This window comes from Syngnathus scovelli, chromosome 1 (genome assembly GCF_024217435.2).
Source record: "Syngnathus scovelli strain Florida chromosome 1, RoL_Ssco_1.2, whole genome shotgun sequence".
Taxonomy (NCBI): domain Eukaryota; kingdom Metazoa; phylum Chordata; class Actinopteri; order Syngnathiformes; family Syngnathidae; genus Syngnathus; species Syngnathus scovelli.
Window position 1 is genome coordinate 15,030,076 of NC_090847.1, and position 25,622 is coordinate 15,055,697.

Here is a 25,622-nt window from a genome sequence, read left to right on the forward strand (position 1 = left end):
TTGGAGGTAAGTAGAAAATACTGCTTTTCCACCATTCGCTGTGAACGGATTTTCTTTTCAAGGAGCTTAAGGTGATCACCCTGAATTTGTTTTTTGTTTTTTCCAGCTCTATTCACAAAACTACTCTGCAAAATTTTTATTAAAAAATTCCCCTTCACTGCTCTTCTTTTTGGGATTTTTTAAAACATAAATAACTAAGTTGTTTATGATAATCACAAAGATTTTAAAACATTTAAGAAATCAATTATTAATCTGTGTTCAGGGTATCCCCTGCAAAAAATAAAACATTTGTCACATTCAGTGAACTTCGTTGCTCCTTCTGATAAAAACCAAATAAAGTATTGGTGAAAAATTAATGAATAAATTGCAGACAATTAAACAATCGCCAAAGGCTTCGAGTTTAAAAAAAACAAGCCAGCCCGTGCAAAGTTTTTTTTTTTTTTTTTTTGACAGAGTCCAGCAAACTCCTGAGTATTTCTGCGAATGCATGCGTGTGTGTTTGTGGGCCAGCCTCTTCGAAGTGGCGGATTGTTTGCAAATTCACATGGCTGTCGGAAGACCGTACTACTCAAAAGGGGAGGGGGTGGAGAGTGGGTGAGTGAGGGGAGGTGTTTGGGGGTGCTTGTGCCTGAGGCAGAAACGGTGAGTCCGGCAATCTGGCTGTCGCCTATTTGAAGAAACTGTAGTAGCGCATAAAAGAGCAAAATTGAAATTACTGCACTGCACCAGTATCGATATGATTGATATTTGGATCAATCCGTCCATCACTATTTGATGACATGGTGAAAGTCTAAACAAGGTTTTCAGTCCCATTAGCATTACAAACCATAGTTAGGATTTTGAATTAGGGTTCCAAGGCAAGGTTAAAGAGTAGGGACTGATGCACAACTTTCACACTGAGACTCGTATATACTGTAGAACAGGGATGCCAAACTTATTTTTATCGCGGGCTGCGTTGTACTCATAGTTTCCATTGGAGGGCCATTATGACATGAAGTCAATGCAGGCTTTGTCTTTGCTGGCCACATAAAATGATGTGTCTGGCTGTATCTGGCCCCCGGGCCTTGTGTTTGACACCTATGCTTTAGAAGGAAAAGATCTTTCCAAATAGCCTTCCATCGTGTTGTGTATTGCACCACTAAAACAATTATTATTAACAAAGTCCTCATGTGTTGTAACTGGACATTTCAAATCACTTTAATCTATGCTAATATATTTTTTATTCACCACAAATCCCTCATGAGATTTTCTTTTCTTTTTTTCCACACTAATGCCGCCTTTGGCATAAACAGTGTGACTAGGAATAGGACTCAGTGACTCACAGATTAGTTTGATGCTCAGAATGCTAACTTGGAATGCTCAAACGGGGACAGAAAGGAAGGGAATAACAGTGGCAACATACATACACAATCTGCGCAAGACAGACACAACATTAGGTACGCCTACACAATTGTATGCTCACATTTTGGATTTTACATTTAAATGTACATTTTGGTCAGTTTGCGTGAGTGTAAAATAAATTGCATGAAACTTTGTGTTTTAAAACCAAGCAAATGTTAGTGTTTTAAATTAACCTTTCAAGCCAGTGATATGGGTGTTAAATTTCAAGAAAGCTAAAGAGTTTCTCATAAGGGTTTCAAACAAATCTCAGAGTTTCAAGATAGGGTCAGGGCTTCAAGTTAATGTTAGAATTCGGAATTAGGGTTTCAAGAATAGGTTAAGGATTAAAATCAATGTTTAGGATTTGAGATTATGGTTCTAAGAGAGTGTTTAGTATATTTCCAAGCAAAGTTTACGTCAGCAAAAAAATATTTCAAAAGAAGCTTTCAAACCAATGAGATTAGGGATTTAAATGTCGGTTCTATGCCTGCGATGGGGTTTCAAATGAAGCTACCAATTTAAGTTGAGGGTTTGAAGACAGATTTGAGGATTAAAGGAAAATTGGGGTTCAAACCAGGGTTAGGATTTCAAGCATAGATTATGGTTTTCAAAAAGGCCTGAGGGTTTTATGCAGATGTTTGCATTTCTAATTGGGGTATTAAGCAAATTTAACGATTTCAGGCCATTTGTAGGATTTCACATTCACATTTTAAATGTTTGTGGTGCATTGATGTGATTCATAATGGATCAATTCACACATTTTTGTTGAAAGTCATGCAAACAGACACACACGTGTGCACACGCACACGCAGACGTGCACACAAAGCTCATCCAAAGGACTTTGTCACCCTGCTCACTGCCGTTACCGTCACGCCAACGGATATTCTTGCATCTGGCAAAGCTGCCCTCTCCTGTCAAGGCCACACTTGAGTCAGACACATAAAAGACATCCAGGTGGCTCATGCGCTCATGACGTCAAGCTTTCTCGTCAACCATTGGTGTTTTTTTAAATGGCTTCATGGATGATAATGATGATCACGTGCAGAAACATTTGTATATTGGTCAATGTAATTTGTTTTTTTAAGAATTATTTATACTCGCTCTTAAAAAGTTGTCCTGAAATTTACACTTTGAAATAAATATTTTACAAACTTTTACGAATTTGAAAGGAGAACATCAACAACAGTTGATGGTTGTGTTTTTATGGCAACATTTTTTACAACAGCACAGGCGCTTGTTTTTCAGACAGAAGGATTTTTTTGCAACATTTCCGTTGGACTGTCTTTGATGATATGATTGATGTAGTAGCAATTCAAAGAGAATCGTCAATATGACGGTAAAAAGGCAACATTTGAATTGCGTCATCCACATGCATACAAAAAGGTTTATGAAAGATGCTTGTTGTGAAAATTGTCTTTGACCCACACATTTCTTTTTTATATTAAGCTTTTCTGGCTGTGTTTAAACTAGGGGAAAGTCTCTCATCTGGAGCACACGGGGGAGATTAAGAGCGAGGTGAAGAGATTTGTGTCATTCTCCACAGGAAGTGTCCAGAAAAACACCGGACCCCCGGTGCTGGATTCCTTATTTGGCCAGGTGGGGGGTGTAGCAACATCACCGCGGGGATGAACATAATAATGTCTCCCAGTGAGCACTGAAAGTTTTATTGATAGCTGTGACTCAAAATGTACACTGCCTCATAGAGCGCTTATAAAAACAGAGTGGATCTCTGTATGCTGCATCGATTCCATATACTAATCTGTTTCTGTAAAATTCAAAATGGAGAAAAAAAATCCAAAATGTGTATGATCTCTAATTTAGAACAATATTTAGTTTTATTGTGTCAAAATCCACTATTTAAGAATACCTCACAAATAAAATATTGTAAAAAAAATTGAAAAAAAGAAAATCTTTTTTTCAGTAACCTTAACAGTTAATGCTGGCGGCAAAGTGAAAATTGCAAATGATTTAGTGCTCCTTAACTCCACCAGGATAATCTCAAATAAATGAAACCTATTTGGATTTCCTACTTTAGTTAGTTAGTTAGTTAGTTAGTTAGTTAGTTAGTTAGTTAGTTAGTTAGTTAGTTAGTTAGTTAGTTTGCTTGCTTGCTTTCGTAGGAATAAAACATGACTGCATTTTAGACATCCAAGTACATCTGCGTACGTATATGGATATGCGGATTTGCTCAGTCTTCATGTGACAGTTTAAAACTGATCATTCATGGATTATTCACAATTTTTAAACATGCATGTTTTTTTTCTGCCTCAAGTGATGGGGACTGGACACTATATTCTGACTTGTTTGTGTATGACACAATTTGACTTTGCAGAACATAAAGAAATACCGTAATTTTTGGACTATAAGTCGCGTTTTTTTCATAGTTTGGGTGGGGGGCCGACTTATAATAAGGAGCGACTTATGTGTTTAGTGAAACCGCGATAAACGAACGGCGATTTAGCAAGGGATTACTGTAATTTGAATTTCAAGTGATGTCAGTTACTGATTGATTGCTTACCATATTTATTATTATTACAATATTTTTAAAGCATATAGGCTTGTAGTTTATTTTAAAAAAAGTCTTGTGGGCTAAGTTTAGTGTAACAAATTAAATCAAATGTAGACTTCATGTTGTTATTTGCTACAAAACAATGTGACTTGATGCAACAGTGAAGTTGATTAAGAACTAATGATTTGGCATTTCCAATGAAATATAGTTACTTTTTCATTTATTATTGTTTAAAATTAGATTTGAACACTGCCCTGCGATTGGCTGGCAACCAGTTCAGGGTGTCCCCCGCCTACTGCCCGATGACTGCTGGGATAGGCTCCAGCACGCCCGCGACCCTCGTGGGGACAACACGTATAGAAGATGAATGGATAGACGGATAGATTTGAACACAATAACAGTGATTATTCTGTTAGTTGTGATTTTTTTCCTTTAGGGATCAGTTGCACTCAAAGGCCGAGCACTTGAATGCATTAGAAAGAATAAAAAAAAAAAAAACTGTTCTCGGTAAAGCTCATAATTGCCTTTCAGTCACATTCAATCCAAACAAACACTTTAGTGCCAGATGCTCAATTCATGTGCAACAAAAACAACAACACCAATTCATGACGAGTGGACTTAAAACACTAAGAAGTCAGTGATCAAAACTCTGCTGCCAATTAGCTTCTCTGTGACATCTAAAAACATGATTTCCACAATAAAGGAATGGATCAGCAGCTCAATGCAAATAGACAAATAAAATGACAGATTTTAGTGGGGGAAAATGTGCTGGAGGCAAAGCTCGACTAATGATGTCTGTAATTAAAAAGGATTGTCATTGAACGCACCACGGGCTGCTCTTCCATCTGTTCATTATTGACGGAGTAGCACGTTGAGATATTTTTACTATTTGAGCATTTTGATGTGCTAACCGTGCTAGCCTAGTCGAGTTTCAAAGGAGGGTATCAGTAGGGTCTCATAGGAGGGCTTTAAACAAGGTTTTGGCAATTAGGATTTTAAGACAGATTTCGAGTTTCAAAGTGATGTTTTAAGCCAGGCTTTGGGGATGAATGGAGGCTTACAAAAAAGGTTTAGACTTTTAAATTTTGAAATTGTGGTCCCAAGTGAGCATTTTTTTCAAAGGGTTTCAAACCAGGGTTCTAACTCCAAACTGTGGTATATTTATTTATTTATTTTTTAATTTAAACTTGATAAACACTACTTCAGAACCTAAACCAAGTTATCTTGAGACCTCATTTTAACACACTAACTCAATTTTGAAACCATAGATGGAGATCCTCACCGAGTCTTACAAACTTAGCTTTAAGACCCTAACCCTGGCTTGAAACCCTATCCGAAATCTTACTTTGAAACCACAACTCCGGCTTGAAGCCTTACTTCTAAACCTCTGAAACATTTTTGGCCTGATATACTTGATTGCTTGATAGCTGTGTTGCACCATCCTAGTGCCATGTCGTCTTTCTTTGATGTCCCATCATGCTACCATGGAAACACAACACTACCACACACACAACAGTCCAAGATGAATACAGCTCCTTAACGCTGTGGTATACATGAGGGGTGAGTGGGCGGCGGGGTCTTTCTTCCGTAATGATGGATGTAATTGAGTGTGAGCAACCTCCTTTGCCGTTTAATGGTTTGTAATCAACAGAAGGGGCCTCACCTTTTCCATTTGGCTCCCATTACTCTGGCAAATGAAATGCGACATGGTAACCTCCACTTGATTGGACGGAGAAACCAGACCTTTATGTACCTTCACGGACCTTTATGGGCCTGCTGACTATCGGGGTCTTGAGATACTGCATGCGCACAAAATGATGCATGTTTGCATTCAGAGATCATTCCATCAAGAATTGCTGCTGTTTTCTCATTTGAAAACCTTTTAAAACCCTGGATTTTAAAAAGCTAACTTAAAAGCCTTACTCTGGCTTGAGAACCCAACTGTGACGTTAAACCTTAATTTGATACTCGAGCCTCGTTCAAAAACTAAACCCTGTCATGAACCCGAGACGCTAATTTATCTCAGAAGCCTAAAATAGGTTTAAAACCCTACTTTGAAACACAAACCTTGTCTTCAAACCATACTTTGAAACCCTTAACCCTGGCTTAAAAACCTCATTTGAAACCCTACTTTAAAACCCAATACCTGTCTTGAAACCCTATTTATGATTATTTTTAATCAGATTTATATCAAATATACCGTAATTGCCGGACTATAAGCCGCACCGGATTATAAGGCGCAGCAGCTAAAATTCAGGGATATTTCAGTTTTTTTCTTACATAAGCCGCACCGGACTATAAGCCGCACGAGCACACGAGTTTTTTACAAAGAAAGACAGTACATAGAAAGCCTTTTTAACGTTTTAATAACATACTTGAACATGTCTTTCTAAACATTGCCTGTGACGCAGCAGTAGTACCGCAGCAACGCGGAAGTGTGCACGCAAGTTATTAGCAAAGAAAGACTGGACACAAAAAGTTTTTTTAAAGCTTTAATAACATACCTTAACATGTCTTTCGAAACACTGCCTGTGACGCGGCAGTAATACCGCAGCAACACGGAAGTAACACAGCAAAGTCACTGAGTCGCGGCGGTAACACAGCACTAACAGGGCTGGTTAAAAAAAAACCGTCTTCATCTTCCTCCTGTGCACTGAAACCATCGAAGTCTTCCTCCTTAGTGTCCGATTGGAATAGCGTTAGATATCCTTCGCCTCACACTTTCTAGTCAAGTCAAGTCAAGTTTATTTGTATAGCCCTAAATCACAAACACTCTCAAAGGGCTTCACATAGCCAAAATTGACAATTATTCTCAAAGCATCCCCTGATCATAAGCTCCCAAAAGTCTCAGTCTCTCTTTCGTCGTCGGTTTTATGCATTTCTTCGAGTGTGAAGAGGGTCTGTTCATGCTAATCTTATTCATGCACGAAGCGCTAAATAACATTAAACTAGCGAGCGACACGTATAGCTTAAAAGCGGCATCGTATGCATTTCTTTTGTCCCCCATAATGACGGTTTGTGTATCAAAGCTTCCTGTCTTTGTGTGAATGCGCGTGTGTGCGTGATGCGCGAGACGATCACGTCTTCTTCGGCGCATTATCTCTTCTTCGTCTGTCTCGCTCTTGCTTCCTGCTAGAGCGCCCCCTGGAGACCGGAGGCCGTAAAAATCCATAAGTACGCTCCAGAGTAGACACAAGATAATGTCATCAACATCAACTGCCTTTGTCTTAAAAGCGGCATCATATGCATTTCTTTTGTCCCCCATGATGACGGTTTGTGTATAAAGGCTTCCTTTCAGTAACGTCCGACTTGATCGCGTTCTGCGTGATGCGCGAAATGTAAACACAATCTAGCACGTCTTCTTCGGCGCATTATCTCTTCTTCGCCTGTTTCGCTCTTGCTTCCTGCTAGAGCGCCCCCTGGAGGCCGGAGGCCGTAAAAATCCATAAGTACGCCGCGCCGCCGTTTAAGGTTCAAAGTAACCTTCTGAATAAAATGCATTAAAAGTTCACATTCATTACAACTTGTTTTTGGTGAGCAAAATGTCAGAAGAATTTAATTTAAATGCTGATTGATTGGGTTTTAATACAATGCAGATGGTCCAAACAGCGCCACTGCTTTGTGTAATCTCTGAGTGACATGGCAGAGTAAGAGAAAGGGTTTAGAGCACAGGTGTCAAACTCAAGGCCCGGGGGCCAGATACGGGCTGCCACATCATTCTATGTGGCCCGCAAAGACAAATTGTGCATCAAATTCGTGTCATTACTAGAATTGCAAATTGTCTTCACTTTTAATATCTTTTTTTTAAATATTTGACCAGTTTTTACTTGTCTGATTTGAAAACGAGTTATTTGTCAGTTTGTTTGGTAGCTTTTACTGTATATAATAGTGTTAAGAGTAAAAGTGATCAAGTCATCACAAAAATCACGAAAGAAAATCTTATATAAACTGCACCTGACTATAAACCGCAGGATCCAAAATTATGGAAAAAAGTCGCGGCTTATAGTCCGGAAATTACGGTAATTTTATATAATTGTCCTAGGATAAAGTCAAAATGAAAACTACCTGCGTGGGATCCTCTGTTTGGCCACATGGAGGCAAATGGCAGTTAAGCAGCACAATCCAATGAAATAACTGTTTGATTCAACCATGCAAGAAATTGCCTCGAAATCAGCCCTAAAAGAGGTCAAGCGCGCCATAAACACGTCGCGCTTGTGAGGCGGGCGGATTTTGTTCAGTGGAAACATCCATCAAGCGCCAGATGTTGCCGCTCTGCTTTACACTGTCGGCTAACAGTTGCTTTCTCTCGCTGCTAAACGGATCGCTTCGTGCCCGTCCAGGCGTTCCTCTTTAACTGCCAATTCCAAGTGATTGTGTCCAGATGTTGCAGTTGTTGTGTCGTAATATGAGAATAAAGTCATCATATTACTTCAATTCTTAAAAATAGGATTAAACTCATACACACATGCACACACACACACACACACACACGGACACACAATCAATCACACGCGCACTCGCACGCACACACACACACAAACATTTATAGTAATTTGGTAGAATTGAATGTTATTCATTAATCTAATTCATTTTTATAATGTAGTATTGCAAAAGTTGTGAAAATAACACCAGTAATAAAAACTTGTGAGAATAAAATTTAATGCGGAAATTAAGAGACTTAAATGCAAATATACGTACTACAGGATAAAAAAAATATTCCTTGACAACAGATGAATAGTCGAAATACAGCCTGAAAAAAATCAAACAAAAGTCAATATGAAATAAATATTTTAGTATATATTAGTATTATAATTATTACATATTTTAAATATATCCAATACAAGCATTCTTTTACAAGAATAAACATTAAATATTAAAGAAATGTTGTAATATAAATGTGTTTTCAGAATTTTTACTAAAAAATAAATAAATCCATTAGAATATTTTTAAACGTATTAAAATAAAAGTAACAGTATTATACTGAAGCCCTTCTCTGTTTCAAGACCTGCTCTGCCTTATGACACTGGTCAAATATTATTTGTGATTAAAAGCATAGTAGGGCGCTGACGTTTTGCTTAAAAGTAATGACGCTGCACTTTTGTGAGTGATGCCTTAGAGGTGCCTTAGAGGTGCTCTGCGACCTGTCTCGTGACATTTCCATTTAGAGGAAATAGACATAAAATATCAGTAACGGTGGGATGGCGCAGTGGGACATACCGTATGCACGACGCACCCTAAAGGAGCCTTAACGTGGAAATATCAACATGGAAAATGTCACAGGAAGACTAATTTTTAAATTGTAAAATAATCAAGTAAAACTATTCCCATTCGAAAATGAATAAAAAAAGTCTAAATAATATATGACTAACAAACAAACCAGACCAGCTTTTTTTTATTTTCTATAAATTCCCATTAAAATGCGTATTTTAATTCAAATCTTATGAAAAAAGGTGTAAAGAAAATGTCAAAATATTGTAAATTAGACTAACATTACCAGGGGGGGAAATTTAATTTATTACCATAGAACATAAATCTGCAAAAAGAGTAAAGTCAGAACAACAACTGAAACACAGGAATACACTCAAAATATATCCATAATACAATGTTTCATACTCTGAGAATAAAGGTAAAATATTACCAGACATAATTTTAATGTTCTTTAGGGGGGGGAATAGTCAAGTATTCCCAGCTATCCATCCATCCATTCATCCATTAGCTACTGCATATCTGGAGTTCGGTTGCAGAGGCAGCAGCTTCAGCAGGAAAGCCCAAACTTCTCTCTCCCCAGCCACTTCATCCAACTCATCCTGGGGGATTCCAAGGTGTTCCCAGGCCAGCCGGAAGACATAGTCTCTCCAGCGAGTCCTGGGTCGTCCCAGGGGTGTTCTTCCTTGGGACATGCCCAAAACACATATACATGCGTGCGTGTGTGCGTGTGTGTATTTCTTCCTTTCTCTCTTTCTCACTCTCTGTACAGTATAATTGGGCTGCTAATGAGAAAATAACAACACAGAGAACATAGTCCATACAGAACATAGACTCTCTTAAAATCAAATGTAAAACGCGTAAAGACTCTCTTGAAATCAAATGTAAAACACGTATTGCTGCTGCCATCTGCCTGGAAGTCGTCATTATTTCAAGGTCACGGCACCAAGGCCGTTTCCAATATGAATAGTCAATGTGCACTGTGTGTCAAGAGTGAGAACGCGGAGTTATGCACTTATGTCTACATAGGATACATTTAAATATTTTCCACAGTTTCCTTGATAAGGTCAGTGATATGACAAAAGCATCGCTGTCCAAAGGTCTAAGGTGCGTGACTCAAGTGTTTATGACACACTAGTAATTGTAAAAGTTTTGGTGATACCGCAGACCTTTGCACGCTGGTGCAGCCTGGTGCATTTCGAAATCAATCAAAACGGCTCCCCTCATTCCCTTTCAATACCGTTCGTAAGTGTCGTACTGATATCCTGGACATGGCGCAAGAAGACACTGATTTGCAAGAGTACTGCGCACCTACGCTGTTCATGGATAGACGTAGAACACATTGAGTTGAATGATATCTGGATAATTGGTGTCTTTCTTTTGTTCCATTTTAAAGGTCAAAGCACTCATACTAAATTATGGATTTAAAATATATAATTTTCAAAGAATACTATATCTTCAAAGTTTTACCAGAAAATAGTGTGCAACATGGTGAAGTCAAACTATACGCAGTGAGAAATAATATGAGAATCATGTTGAAACATTGCCCAAACGAAAATGAGTTTTACTGGAATAAGGGCAACATATTAGAACAGCAATGTCTAATTACCGTAATTTCCGGACTATAAGTCGCGTTTTTATTTTATTTTATATAGTTTGGGTGGGGGGGTGTAACTTATACTCAGGAGCGACTTATATATGTTTTTTTTTTTTTTTACAAATTTTTACTTGATCATTAAGACATCACTTACAAGTATAGTTGACCACTTCCCATGTTATTTTTAGTATAGTTGATCACTTCACATGCTTTTATATCTTTATCTTGAACATATTCAAAACATAAGAAATAGAGAAAACATCAAATAAAGCAATTAACACTTTAAAGCACCATATCCAAGTCCACTGTCATCTGTATGTACACTTGGTCCATGTTTGCTCCTCTTATATTTATTATTATTATTTATTATTATTTGTTTATTTATCATTTATTCAACACTCTTATTTATTCATTGTTTGTGCCTTCTTGGGTTTTTTGTGTTGCTTGTATGCATATGTGTACTATCTCACCAAGGGATAGTGGGAACGTAATTTCAATCTCTTTGTGTGTCTTGGTATATGAAAAAAAATTGACGATAAAGCAGACTTTGACAAAACAACCAAATAAACAAAACAAAACACTACATCTGAAAAAAATATATATTATCAGACGAAACTGGATGAGGGCGCTCTAAATTTCACCGTTGGCCGTGACTCATCAACTGGGTGGGCTTAAGAAAAATGGCACCAAAAAGAAACTCATATTTTGTTGACAAAGAACGATCGATGGATTTAATAAATTGGAGTGACACCGATGGTTTTATAAACAGGTTATTCATGTAATAGTTGTCCTTAATCACTCTATATGTTACGTCAGGCCCGTTCTCAGCTCTTTGTTTGTGTTTGTCACGTTAGCATACCTATCGTTTAGCCTGTTGTTGCTATCGTTTAGCCTGTTGTTGCTCGTTCATGACTGTTTTTGGTGTCGGATTTTGTCGAATAAATTGCCCCCCAAAATGCGATTTACACTCCGGAGCGACTTATATATGTTTTTTTTTTTCCACTTTTTGGGGCATTTTATGGCTGGTGCGATTTATACTCCGGAGCGACTTATAGTCCGGAAAATACGGTATATGTAAATAAACAATTGAACTTGTGTTGTCAAAATATGATGGTCTAAATATTAACATAAAAATATAACCACTTTGGGGGGAGAACTATGTAAACTCCATCCAGGAAGGCTGGAGTCAAAATTCTAACTCACAACCTCTAAACTGTGAGACGGACATGCTAACTAACCAGTCGACCAAAACTGTGAAAACAAAATGTTAGATTAATTCATCCACCCATTCTCTGAACCGCTTTTCCTCACACATGTCGCAGATGTGTTTAAATTAAACAATCATAATCAAACTCATGTTAAATAGAGTGAGCGTGACCACCTATCACCATTTCAAGTGACCCAGACTCCACCAAAGTTCACATGTTTTACCAGCACAATTTTGCAGTCCCACTTTACAGCTCAGGCCTCCTCTGTTGGTCTTGTGCTTTTTTCTTCAGCTCTGGTCAGGCAACATTTTGTGTTTACAGACAACAGTGTCCTCCAAATGAGCTCTTCATGCCTGTAGTCAATAATTCAACCCTGACGTGTTTACTGGCAGAGGTTCTCTACTATAGTGGGGTGCATTCGGTCGGCCCGTCAATATTTCACGAGGAGAGGTCGGGATCACGCCACTGCGAAAACATCACACTTTCTGCTTGAAGATGATCCACATTTTTACTTTTGCACACAAAAGTTCTTAAATGAGCACTAAGAAAAGGTCATGACACGAGAACATACTTGACAAATGTTTTTTCTTTTTATTTCAGTCTGGCAATATAAATTTAGGAAGTTTAAAGAAAATTGCACTTAATGTTCTGGTACCATTCTGAGTTAATTCAAGTAAAATTTCTCATATTTTCTGTTGATATTTTGACTTTATTGGTGTAAGATTAACTGTGTGTGGAACAGGGAGGGCCAGAGGTGGAATTGAACACACACTCTCCCAACTGTGAGGCCGACGTGCTCACCAATGCTCCACCGTGCTGCCTATTATTATTATTATTTTTATCATTATCATTATTATTATTATTTTGTTGATGTATTTGGGCGATTATTTTTTCTATTTTAGCTTTTTCCACAAGTAACATTTCAACGTTCTTATAAAATGTGGTCTTTTTTCATGGGAATAATTTCAAAAATTATTTTTTTCTTTAAATATTTCCACCAAGTCATATACACTTCTTATGGGAAATATTTCCCCCAAATATTTTTCCTATGGTAATAAATTTACTTTATTCTCTTATTTTTATTTCCTGGTAATATTTTGACTCTCTTTCCCCAGAAATAAAATTCCCCCAAAAATAAAAAAATAAATTAATTAATTAATTAATACATAGATAAACACGCTCAAACACATGCACAGATGTAGTAATAAAAGTGCGATGACATCTGTGGGGAATAAACATACCCAGGCTCATTAAAGTAATGGCATGCACACACACAGACTCACCAATACAAGGTCTAAACAGCTGCTGTGATAATAGCTTCACTTATGACAATAGAAAAACATAATTACTGCATTTTTCTCTTTTAAATGATGCAAACAATCAAGTGAAGAACGATTGAGTGAAGAGAGGTGGACAAAAGTATGCGTGATTGTTTCACCTACAAATATGACGTCAAGAGAACGCTTTATTGTCAGAAAACACACACGCATAAAAGACCAGATGCAAGAGGTTAGGTCTCGCCTGCATTTGTTGAGTAAAAGCAACAACTAATAATCACATAACATTTTCTTCCATTTTTGTTGTCTGCCGTGCTTTATTTTTGATTGTCTGACCTATTCTGACCATGGTATTAAACCCTGCTTTGAACCCCCCCACGCAATTGAATACTTTGAACAATCTATAAATTATAGGACACTCCATTTAATCTCTTCAATACCATCAATTAAGTAGGTTTTTTTTTTGTCTTTAGTTTGGTACGATGTCAAGTGTACTCTTTTTCATTCCATCTACTTGTTTCACTTTCAGAAGGTGACTTTGATTTCCTCCTCTTATTACGGTTTATCTTTTATACTTTTTATCTTGTGTTCATTGGCAGAGTGCTCGTGTGTGTGAAAATGTGGTAAGCTGAGTTCTCAAAAAAATACAAAGAGAAAAGTATAAAATGAAGGACATGAGATAAGTTTGGAAACTTAAGGTGGAATTAAAGAAAACTGAGTCAGACTTCTTTTGTGCAACCACTGATACATTTTTTTAACTCATTCAACCTTTGCATTCTCTCTCTGTTTCTATTCGTTTTGAACTACTGGGGGATTGTACATGAATCCAGAAGGATGCGAAAGACGTTGATAAGCATGTGAAATGCATGCAAAATAAGAAAGGTCGAACAGTCGTATGGAAAATTTAGTTTATTACTCAACACCTATTGTGAGCTCTTCTTTTTTTTGAGGGGGGGCTTATACTGAACAAATACTTCATCTATCGCTAGAGTCGTGCAGAAACCTTCTAAGCCACAAATAATATATTAATATAAAATGTAATTTGTTTCACCACTATAAGATCGGTCAATCGACGTGTGTGTGCGTGTGCAAGTGCGTGTGTGTGTGCGTGTGCGTGTTATTTTTACAAATTATTGATCAATCTTAAGTGTTGAAAATATCTGGAGGTACAAAGATTCCACCCAACACCAGCAATATAAATATGAAAAAAACTAAAACTAACTCTAAAAAGAATACAAAGTCAAATAAACCAAGCAATCATTTTTTAATTCCTGATTTATTTTCATACAAAACAAAAATGTATAATTTTCCAAAGATAGCGTCAGAGTATAATTCTTGATTCACCATTAAACCCGTTTCTGATTTCTCAAGAAAGAAGGAACAGACCACTCGCCATGATGCTTTTACGTATTTCTGAAAAGTGATAAAATCTCTGCATAACAAGCCCAGACTAGTGTCACCAGTGTGGCGTGCTTGATGTTTACTTCCGGTTTTGCAAGATCCGGTGAGGAGTTGGTGGTGTTTGCTTTGGTCGCCATTTTGGTGGCCAAGGCAAATAAGTTGCAACCTTCCTCCCGCTGGCTTCAAAGTAAAATGATTCAAATAATTTTCAGAATCAACATTGGTTTGAGGAGGAGAATATTGTAAAGCATCAGTTAATCGCTTATTCTACTCACCCCGGCAGACTAAAAATAAGGGTGTATTCTAAATAGTACATTGTGGCCATCTTTAGTCTGAATATGAAATAGAGCTCTGTGCCTGCTGGTTAAAGCTACGGCAAAGGGTATGAAAAAATATAGGCGCAAGCTCCCCAAGCTAATGCTGTTTATCTAAAATATTGGTGTGCAGTTGTCATTATAGCGGGCTAAGGCTAAGAGTTTATGTAAAATAGAGGTCCTCTGAGGACATGTTAGCTAGCCTCCGTTTCCTCAATCCATTGATGAGAATCATGCATCAGAGCAAAATGTGTCTTCGTTTCCGGGCTGTTAAAGATCTCTTGGGATGGGCAGCTAATGCCTGTGTGAGTTCATTCTGACATGTACATTGTTGAGTGCGGATAATAAATGAAAGACCTTCTGCATCATACACTGTACACTAATTGGCAACGAACTAACAGGTAAAACAAAATAAATCACCACCAAGCTGTCATCTTGATATATGTATATGTGTATTTGATTTGATTAGTTTTTTTCCCTGGCAGAAAAATCTGACGTAAAAATATCTGTTTGTTTCACATTAAATCAGTCAACATTTTTTTAAAGCTACTGCAACTTGTAACTAGTGTATGAAATATTCAGGATGCACTGAATATTCAGGAGGCACTGAATATTCAGGATGCACTGAAATGCAAAGTTTTAGCCAACGCAGAAAACTGAAAATGGTGTGTGCCGCCACTTACTGTACATATTCCGTGAATGACATCTTCTCAAGCAAACCTGTTACATCACAAACACACAAGACCGGCGGGGTATTTTTCAATCAGTGCCGGACTGGGAGGTTTGTCGTTACTTGATACGGTTTGTGACCATTACACTGTTGAATGAAAATACAATTCTGTCAGTACTTTGTCCATCATTTTTTTTTTTAAAGTTTACGGTCAATTAATTACTGCCTGTAAAACGAGCGTCAGTCAGTGACAAAGTGACAAACCTTACGTCAGTCTGACAGATTGCTCACCTCTGCAAATTACAATTTGAAATTCAGCTGTCCAAATAGAAAGCAAAAGTTAACATTGGTCTATGTTATGTGCATTTTTTTTTGTTGATTTTCAAATGGATGTTTGTTCATTTTGTAAGTTTGCCATCTAATTTTGTATATTAATTAACAGAAGTAACAAATTATGTATAAATGAAAATTATATATCTCTTAAATCTCTTAAGTGTTGACTATGGGCCTACTTAATCCAGCTTTCCTAGTGGAATATTATTTAAATATTTTGCCAAGCGACAAACAAAGTGCTTATTAAATCAGCGTTAACCTTACGACATCATTTGCTGCCACATAAAAGCAGCGTAGCGCATACAAGACATTTATGGACGCTTTGCTCCGTGGTCTTTAGCGTAAATAAAGAAGGTGTGTTTTATTACACGTTGACTGACGGCGTAGTGCTCTGTCTATTGACTTGATCGCTGTGAAATTGCTTTGTCAATTTTAATTTCTATGGCATTGGGTTGTTCCAGTCAGTTGGATTTGCAGTTGTAATAATCTCAAGAGTGCTTTCTGTGGAAGTTGCACACAATTTGTGAGTGCTGAGGGGGTAGAGTTAAAAATCTGTGTTGTAGATAGAGAGTTTGGGTTAAGGATTAAGAGTTTTGGTTTGAATGGTTAGTACGTTAGGGATTAGGTTTAGAAGGTCCGGGATAAATGTCAGGGTTTGAGGTCTAGGTATAGGATTGGAATTAGAGGGGTTTGGGTTCAGGTAGTGTTATATGTTAGGGTCTTGTTTAATTTCAGTAGTTATCTTGTGTAACTATTATTGTTGGATTCATTGTATTTGCACACTCACGACACCCCTTTTCCTCTTTCGTTTCTATTTTTGCACTGGTCAAAGAATTGAATTAGCTGTCACTCAGTCTTGATGCATCAGTGCTGTGACTGACAACTGGGTCGACAGTAGACAAGCGTCAGACGCCCCTTCCCATGTTGTCACCATTACTGATAAATTACTTTAGCCAGACATAACTGTGTAGTTTAGGAAATGTACTACTTTGCTGCTTTGAAATACAAGTGAGGTTTCTTTTTTTAGATCAGACAGAACCGTACAATTTCTGCCCAGACATGAAGACATTAAGACAAGTGTTTTGGGTCATTTTTCAAAGGACCCCCTCAAAATCTTAACACCAATTCAACATAAAAAGCATGTGTCATATTGTTTTTCTTGAAACATTTTTCTGAGACGGGCGGCTCGGTGGCACACTGGGTAGCACGTCCGCCTCACAGTTAGGGGGGTGCGGGTTCGATTCCACCTCCGGCCCTCTCTGTGCGGAGTTTGCATGTTCTCCCCGAGCCCGCGTGGGTTTTCTCCGGGCACTCCGGTTTCCTCCCACATCCCAAAAACATGCTTGGTAGGCCGATTGATCACTCCAAATTGTCCCTAGGTGTGAGTGCGAGTGCGAATGGTTGTTTGTCTCTGTGTGCCCTGCGATTGGCTGGCAACCGGTTCAGGGTGTCCCCCGCCTACTGCCCGATGACGGCTGGGATAGGCTCCAGCACGCCCGCGACCCCCGTGGGGACTAAGCGGTTCAGAAAATGGATGGATTTTTCTGAGACTTTTCAAAGCTTTCTCTAGATAGATATTATTTTTACTAGCATTGAATAATAGTTGCCCATTACCCCCTTGGGGACAGGAGGTATGGATAACGGATGGATTGGTGATTGACATTTTAAGGACCCCAAGTTTGAGAGGTTTTCCTGACTTTCATATAGGTAGTGTGATTTCACTTCCCACTGAAGTGTGGTTTTGAATGTGAGTGTGAATGGTCTGTCTGCCCTGTGACTGAATGGTGACCAGACCCAAGGTGCAGACCCTCTTTCACCAACTGTCATCTGGGATAGGCCCCAGCTTCTCATGACCCTGAAGGAATGAGTGGGATATAAAATCAAATGGAATGTGGTGAAGCTTTGGGAGATCCTTGTACATATCTCTAAAGAGAAAGCATGTTCGTAGCCACACTCCATTCTCTATCCTTTACCGCAACCATCTCCGTACTGTGACCATTTTTAGCTCCTTGGGGCTTGCAGTGGTCAAGTCATTTGAGATATGAGTGAGACAGTAAGAGAGAGCAGTGTTTTGGTTTATGGTCAGAGTACAGCATGGGGAGACACTATAAGACAGCAGTGCTCCATCAAGAGAAGCAAGCAAACATTTTTCCGCTTTGAGGGCTTTCCTTAAGTCTCAATGCACGGGGTTGAATTGCACAAAGTATGTTTACAAGGAACTGAAAGCACACCTCCACGGGTGGATACTCTCATGATGGCCCGGGCAAAAAGGCCTTCCACCCTGTTGTACGTGTCATGTGTGACTCCCATGACACGCACGCGTTTGTCAATAAATTCACCGAAATCGTAATACAGAATATGGGCTAGTACTTTCAGCCAGCAAATGATCAGGAGTGGCGGGTGCACATCAAACTACCTCGGTACGCTGAAACACCCAGCATGGTGCAGAGTGTGTATCAAGGAGGCCCGAGCACCGCGCGGATTGTCTCGTGTTGAGTACACCCTTAGTAATCGTTTAAAAAGCAATGATACAAGTTGTGTGCATGAAGGAAATGGTGCATTCCCTTATCGATTGTTTCTTCATTACACGCCGCCTTTCAGAATGAGAAAGAGTAGGTAGGAGCAGGCTTAAGGCATGTGCGCATGTGCACAACTGTCACATATCATTGCTCATGGTGGACTCATAAAGAGCTTTACTGGTGCCATTATGCATTTTTGATGGCGCGCAAAGCGACTGATGAAAAGCCATTTCACATTTAAACAAGAACAGATGCACAATTGCAGGGGTTGACATCAAAACGCATGTTTCTCCGCACATAGCTGGCACGCGTTTAGCTTCATTTATTTGACTAACAAACCAGCAGCAACCACCCGTGTATCATCCCACGAGTGGTCGCGTTCAGCAAGACAATCTTTGGAACGTTTGCATGATTAAATACGCCCTTGTTGTGCAGAGGCTTCAATTATTTAACATGAAAGAAAGTACTTAATCCACACATAGGACGCACCACATTACAGGGTGCATGCATGCCATGACTTATGGTAAAAAAAAGCATCACAGGAACAAGGTAATCACTTCCGTTGTACTTTATTCTACTATTTAATCATGTACTGTATTGTACTCACATTGCTAATCAATATTAATATGCAAATCCATCAAAATCTCATCTTGTGTATCCAAATTAAACAGTTTGGCAAGTTCCCTCTCGTCATGGTCTCGTTGTTGTCACGTTGCTCTTCTGCAATGATCCTGGCTGTCCAGAAAGCTCTAATTGTGCCTCGTGAGCTTGTCTCTTTGTCTATGCCATTTTTACAGTCCTCTGATATGTAAAACGTAATGTCCTCTGATTGGTTCATCGGATCTACATATTATGCCTGTATTCAAGATTCAAGATTCAAGAGTTTTTTATTCGCCATGTTTGAGCGTGCCAAACAAGGAATTTGACTTCGGTAAATCACAGCCTCTGTTCAACATTTAGGTGACTAACAACAACACTCAGGACATGTGAAGAACGAAAGATATTCTCAAACACCCCCTGATCTTAAACTCCCAAGAGGGCAAGGAAAAACTCAAAACTCCAGCTAGGGGAAATGAGAAACCTTGAGAAGAGACCACAGATGGGAGGGTCCCTCTTCTAGGATGACCAGGCTGCAATGGATGCAGAGAGGACACATAGTACAAACAGTGTAGACAAAAAAGGTGTGGCAAGCGGGATGTTATTGCACAGTAATGACTCTGAGACTCTAAGAGTGGTGTGAGTTCATCAGAGCGACAGCCTGGGGGAAGAAGCTGTCTCTGTGTCTGCTGGTTTTAGTGTACAGAGCTCTATAACGGCGTCCAGAGGGGAGTAGTTCAAACAGGCTGCAACCTGGGTGCGAAGGGTCTGTTGAGATGTTACTTGCACGTTTCCTGGTCCTGGACAGGTACAAGTCTTGGATAGATGGGAGGTTGATTCCAATTATCTTTTCTGCAGTCCTTATTGTCCGTTGCAGTCTGTGCTTGTCTTGTTTGGAGGCCACACTGAAGCCACACAAAACAACTTAGCAGATTTTGGAACTCGGTCCACACACAAGGTGCACCTTCTTAAAAGGCGCCCCTTCGTTTTTGGAGAAAATTAAAGGCTTTTAAGTGCGCCTTATGCGGAAAATACGGTACCCTAATCTTTATTCAGACCTGCGACTACAATATATGATAATTTTTCATCGTTCTTGTAACATCAGTCAAAACAGATATTTGAAGTGTAATATTAGTAGTGGTTAATTAACCAAAATCTTACAAACATTTCTCAGACTGAGAAAAATGTCATTTTATTGAAAATGCAGCACAGTACAGGTACAGTACAGGTCAAAGGTTTCCATTCACCTTTGCTCAATCACATCAAATCTGTTGTGAATGGCTGAAAGGCCATGATAGTACGATCCAGGCCGGCGGCCTCTGGCATAGATATCAATACATAGAACTTTTACTGCCATGTTAAACGTGGAGTGGATGGCCTCTTTTAAGCCCCAATTTTTAAAGAACACATGTGGCCTATATCATAGCTGCATGTCTGATGTTTGTAATAACCCAATCCCTGTCACAGTTGTTAAATAATTTAATGAGTTATTATGAAAGGAGCCAAATAAACATTGTAGCTGTTGTTTTACTGTGGTCTCTCCTTCTTCTTCCTTCCACTGCTTAAATGACGAGCTTATCAATTTCACAAGAAGAGGTAACCAGAAGGACAGGTGGCATTCCTTTTCTTTTTTCATTTTCACAAGTGATTCTCAATCCCAGCATGCCTCAACTTGCCCGGCGCTGCCATGACAGATGCTGTAGAATTGAATATAGATTTCAGCCAGCGAGGAAGGCGTTACCTGATGAATCTCAATTTGCCGCTGTCCATATTTCATAGTTATCTCAGTGGGTGTGTAGCTGGCGGGTAGGGTGGACGAATGGGCCAGGTTGTCATTCGCCTGAATGATCAGAATGATGAACACTGCATGTTCCATTTCTTTATATTTATTTACATTCATTTCATTTGTTTTATCACCGTAATTGAGGGGTGGAGGTGGGGCGTAAAAAAGAGTGTGGTGTGTCATGTTATTAGTATGCCACATGATGTGCAAGGAGCAGCAGTAGCCCAGTGCAGAAATATAATAACTAGAGGGTGGGAGCCACAATTCGAGTGCCTTTCTCCTCGGTCGGAGTGGATGTGGTCTATTTATAGTACCATCTGAAGGTGTGCATAATGTTACAACGCAGAACAGATATGTGTTTTTATAATCTAATCTTTTTGGATCAAAGTGGGAAATTGTCCTTTTGATGTTGCAATAAATGGAGTGTGCTGGTGGACCAAAGACAAAGTCTGCATGTAATTGTTGTATTGACAACCGTTACTGAGTGGAACCTTAAAATGTATGGGTTGGTGGTAAAACTACCTTTTTTCTCCAGGGTTAAAATTGGGGCGTCAATAAATGTTTATTGTAGACGATGCTTGAAGTTGCAATATTCTTAACAAAGCAAATGTACACCACTGCACTACACTACAGGCATACTGATTTACTCATATGATACTGTATAAACAAAATGGTCATCATCTTTATATAATTTCAAAAAGATTTAGGTTCTTTTGGAATCCATCTGTTACCTGTTAAAGCAGATTGATGACCCCACAGTCCACTTACGTACTTAAGAGTATAAGCCACATCCGCATTTCCCGCTTACGCACCAACACAAAAATTTGCACATTGCTACTTTAGGTACCTCTGCACAGTCCGGATTCAATTGTGCCTTTTAAAAGATACTGGAGTTGATGCCAATTTACAGATTGCTGACCCCACATACATTGACAAAAATTCTAAATGATGTCATGTCAGTGTTTTATTTGTATCTTTTAAATTTGTCTAGTACATATGACGTTTCTAAAATGGTCTATTGGCAAAATGTTTCTATTTTTGTGACCAGCATAAATCCTGCATAGCTTGTGGCGTTAAGGTCTAGATAGACCAATCCAACGTTGGCCAAATGTGACCAATGACTATTCCCTGTGGCGTTAGCCTGACTAGCGGCAAGTGGAGCTAGCAAAAATGACACATACCACAACAGTTCAACATCGCTCTTGACCATTAAATGCCATATGCCCATGCGTGAGATGTAATATCTGTCTGCGGTAGTCTCTACTCCTCATGGTTGTGAAAAGCCAATCGGAAAGCTCTTTGCAGGGGTGGGATATAAATATGTAAACAATGAATTCTGTGATATTCTTCGCTCATGATGAAGTCTCACTTGAAGCAAACACTCACGCGTCTCGCTGTTCTGTCCAGACAGACATTATACGCCAAATTTTCAAGGCTTTCCAATGCTTACTATTTACCCGCATTCGTCACTTTCTGTTCTTGCCTTGTGCACTGATTTGTTAATCAAAGTGATAAAATTTCCCGATGTTACGACACAATTTAACATGACCCCCGGACGCCTCCCAACGGGATCCGATTTTTCAACAGTGATCACTAATCAGACGCAATGAGATGCCCAGATGTTTCCCGACGTTCGATTGGTCCGTCTAGGCCTTTAGGCATATCTCTAGATTCAATATTGGTAATTTCACAAATGAGCGGAAGCAGGCAAATGTATGAGGGAGGGTTTTCGCCTTTGTGGTCACACGTGACTTCGAACATGGTCAATCAAAGGTGCTCCTACTTTCCCTTTAAATGTCATGTGGTAGAAGGCAGTTCTGCACCATGAAGTGGACACTTACAGACCGCACCACCACCCAATCGCATGTCCACTCCCCGACATCATCCTCATAGCTGTGCTGTCCACTGGGATGATGCAATAAATACAATAGAATAACTCAAAAGGTTTGATACCCGCTCTTCATGTATTTAGGAATGAAGTATGTTGTTAGAAAAGCTGTCTAGTTAAAGTTAAGATCGACACTTTGCCGCCAAATTGTCAATCTCCTCTGCACACCTCAGAGAAACCCCTTTGTGCTGACCTTGTGCATTGATATGAAAAACATGATTTGGTCAGCTTCTGAGCTATGGTGCGGATGCACTGTCTCCCAAAATAGTGCCCCAAATAGTTTGTACCGGACAGGGTGATCTTTGACGGCTACCAGGAAATTGACAACATGACACTAAAACTAAACATTACCCTAGTGTTCAATTTTAATAAAATTGCTAGACTTCCCCTGTTTGTTTTACAGACACTCATGATGGAGTGTCTGCCAATTTGTCATTTTGTACGGATAGATATTCATGATAGATGTCACTGCCAAATTTCAAGTTGGCCAAAATAACCACAAAGGTCGTGTCTTTTTAGGTCTAGATATTTTAGACATTTTGTGGGTCTTCAAATTGGGGCCTTAATAATGCTACGTTTTGAGTGACACTGTCACATGTATTACACGGCGCAGTTGTTTATTCTGTAGACTGCCATACGTCAAGTCTCCTGTTAGGATATATTAACAGCAGTTTAATCAGTCTTTCAGTCTGTTGCAAAGTTCAGCATATCCTCTCAATAGCAGCATGTGCAGCCCTTAATAGGAGGCTTAATGTGTTTATTAAATGCGGAAAAGATTAAGAGACAGGACGCTGTATGCTTCAGTGGTGACATGTGACACCTACTGGACGTGTCGGACTTGATGAATGTGATTTATTACCACACATTAACTTCCCAATGACACATTTTAATTTTCTCCATAATTTGATCTGGCATTTGCCTGTCCCTGGGCCTAATGACTTTATTTACTGTAAAGATGTATTCATGTTGATTTATTCATAATCTTGAAAATGAGATAAAAATGTCTAATGGGGCGGTTGAAGTGGTTGTAGTGGTACTTTATAGATAGTTTTCTGGTGATTAAATTGTAAATAAATGCATGATTGAACATCCTTTGGGCTTGTCTGACAAAGCTCACGAGCAGAAAAATCGTCATTCAGAAAAATCAACAACAAAGTTCTTTGGTCATCTTGTATTTCGTTGCACATGCCGGTGGGGGCCGAGTTTGATGAGTGGTGATTCCATGGGGGTGGGGCTGATGAGGTGAAAGCTGATTCCATTGGTGCGGTGAGGGGCGATTCGGTGTGTGTGGGGAGTTGACTTGTTGGGGGCTGTTGTTTTTACATCCACCTGCTTTCGGCGAACATCCTTTGGCCAGGTTCTTGGCTGTTCTCCTGCTGCTCTCCCTTTTTATCTCCAAGTATACTCCCTGTAAACACTTTTGCTCCATTCTTGCACAACCAACAATCTGTATACATCCACTCCACCCTCTGTCACATATTCATTCATCATCCTGCCAATTTGTCATTTTGTACGGAATTACGTAAACTTTTGGATTTGGCATAAACTGTTAGCCGGGACATGAATTTGTTATTTCAAAATGCACAAAAATACATATCAGATCATGAAATTATAAAAATACATTTGTCATTACCACTTAGGCCATCACATTTTAAAAATGTCTAGTTATGTCTTCTAACTTGATTTAGTGTGTAGGTATAATTATATGCTTAAAATTTTTCTTTTATTGATTTAATGTGTGAATATAATTTTATGCTTATGTACTTTATTCAATGAGGTGTGAGCATATCTGTTTTTGTAGCTAGGTGGGACTTTTTGGAACCCATTTTCTTCACAGTTAACCCTTATGCTGTATGATTGCAAATGAGCAGTTAATAAAAAATGTTAAACTATTATGTGCATTACTTCTAAAGTGACATTGGTAACATAAAAAAACGCTTGCAGTAGTTTAATGTTATTAAAAGTGAAGACAAATTGGAATTTTAGCAAGAAACATGAAGTTGACACATTAATTGCTTTCGCGGGCATCATTAAATTATGTGACGGACAGGATTTGGCCCCTGGTCTTGAGTTTGACACTTGTGATTTTGAACTTCTTGTCAAAAAAGTGTCCTTCATCTTGCACAAAGGCCTCTGCACTCACACAACTCCCTTTTCTCTGTCTTATAATGACTTCCCTCATCCAGGCTGCGTGATAAAACACAAGCATAAAGTGATTATGCAAAAAGGCGTGCCCGACTTGGTAATGTGGTGATAAGAGCAAGACAGCTATCTGCTTCCTCGTCCAAAGACAGAGAGGATGTGGCACGTCCGAGTCGGGACGCTCTCGTTAAAATTACTTTTGACACGGGAGGCTATTAGCACACCGTTAAGAGTTCAAGGACAATGGCGGTCCAGCTTTTTTTTTCCCTCATTTATCTGCCGGAACCCCTCGTTAAAGCCTGGAGCCGACTCCTTACAATGACCACAGAATATTGATGGGATGCATTTGAAGGAGCCATTTAACTGAATTCATAATCCCCTCTTTTTGTCCACCCTGGATATTCATGGGCAGATGAAGGCCATTTGACAAACCAAGTTGAAAAATAACCTCTTTATGTTTCTGCACACACCGTGTTGGATTGCAGTCATTGACGTACATCAGAAAGCACTCAGTCTTAAAGGTTACATACTATACTATTCCTTTTATTATACCATTCCTTCTTTTCACAATTTAAAACGGTTCCCACGCATGTCAGTAAAACCTTTCTGACATTATTTTCTTCAAATTACACAAAAACTCGCTACCTGCGTAACGCGTGGCACTGTTGCGCTATTTTCTGGAATGTCTGCTGTACGCTCACTTGCTCCTTTTTGCTCCTCTTATTTATTTGTTGTGTTATTTATTCATTATTTATTCAGCACGCTGTTGTTTACTTGTTTACTTGATTGTCTATTGTGG

General features: G+C 39.0%; 1 protein-coding gene across 7 annotated transcripts in view; it reads left to right on the forward strand.

Annotated features, from left to right (window-relative positions):
• lingo2 (leucine rich repeat and Ig domain containing 2) overlaps positions 1-25,622 on the forward strand; it is a 189,258-nt gene that overhangs the window by 75,908 nt on the left and 87,728 nt on the right. The window contains exon 4 of one of the 7 annotated variants that reach the window (XR_011086169.1): positions 454-23,878. The exons of the other annotated variants lie outside the window; for them this stretch is intronic. The gene's annotated coding sequence lies outside the window, so the exon portion shown is untranslated. Of the gene's footprint in view, positions 1-453; positions 23,879-25,622 lie in introns of those variants that run through there. 7 annotated transcript variants of the gene reach the window in all.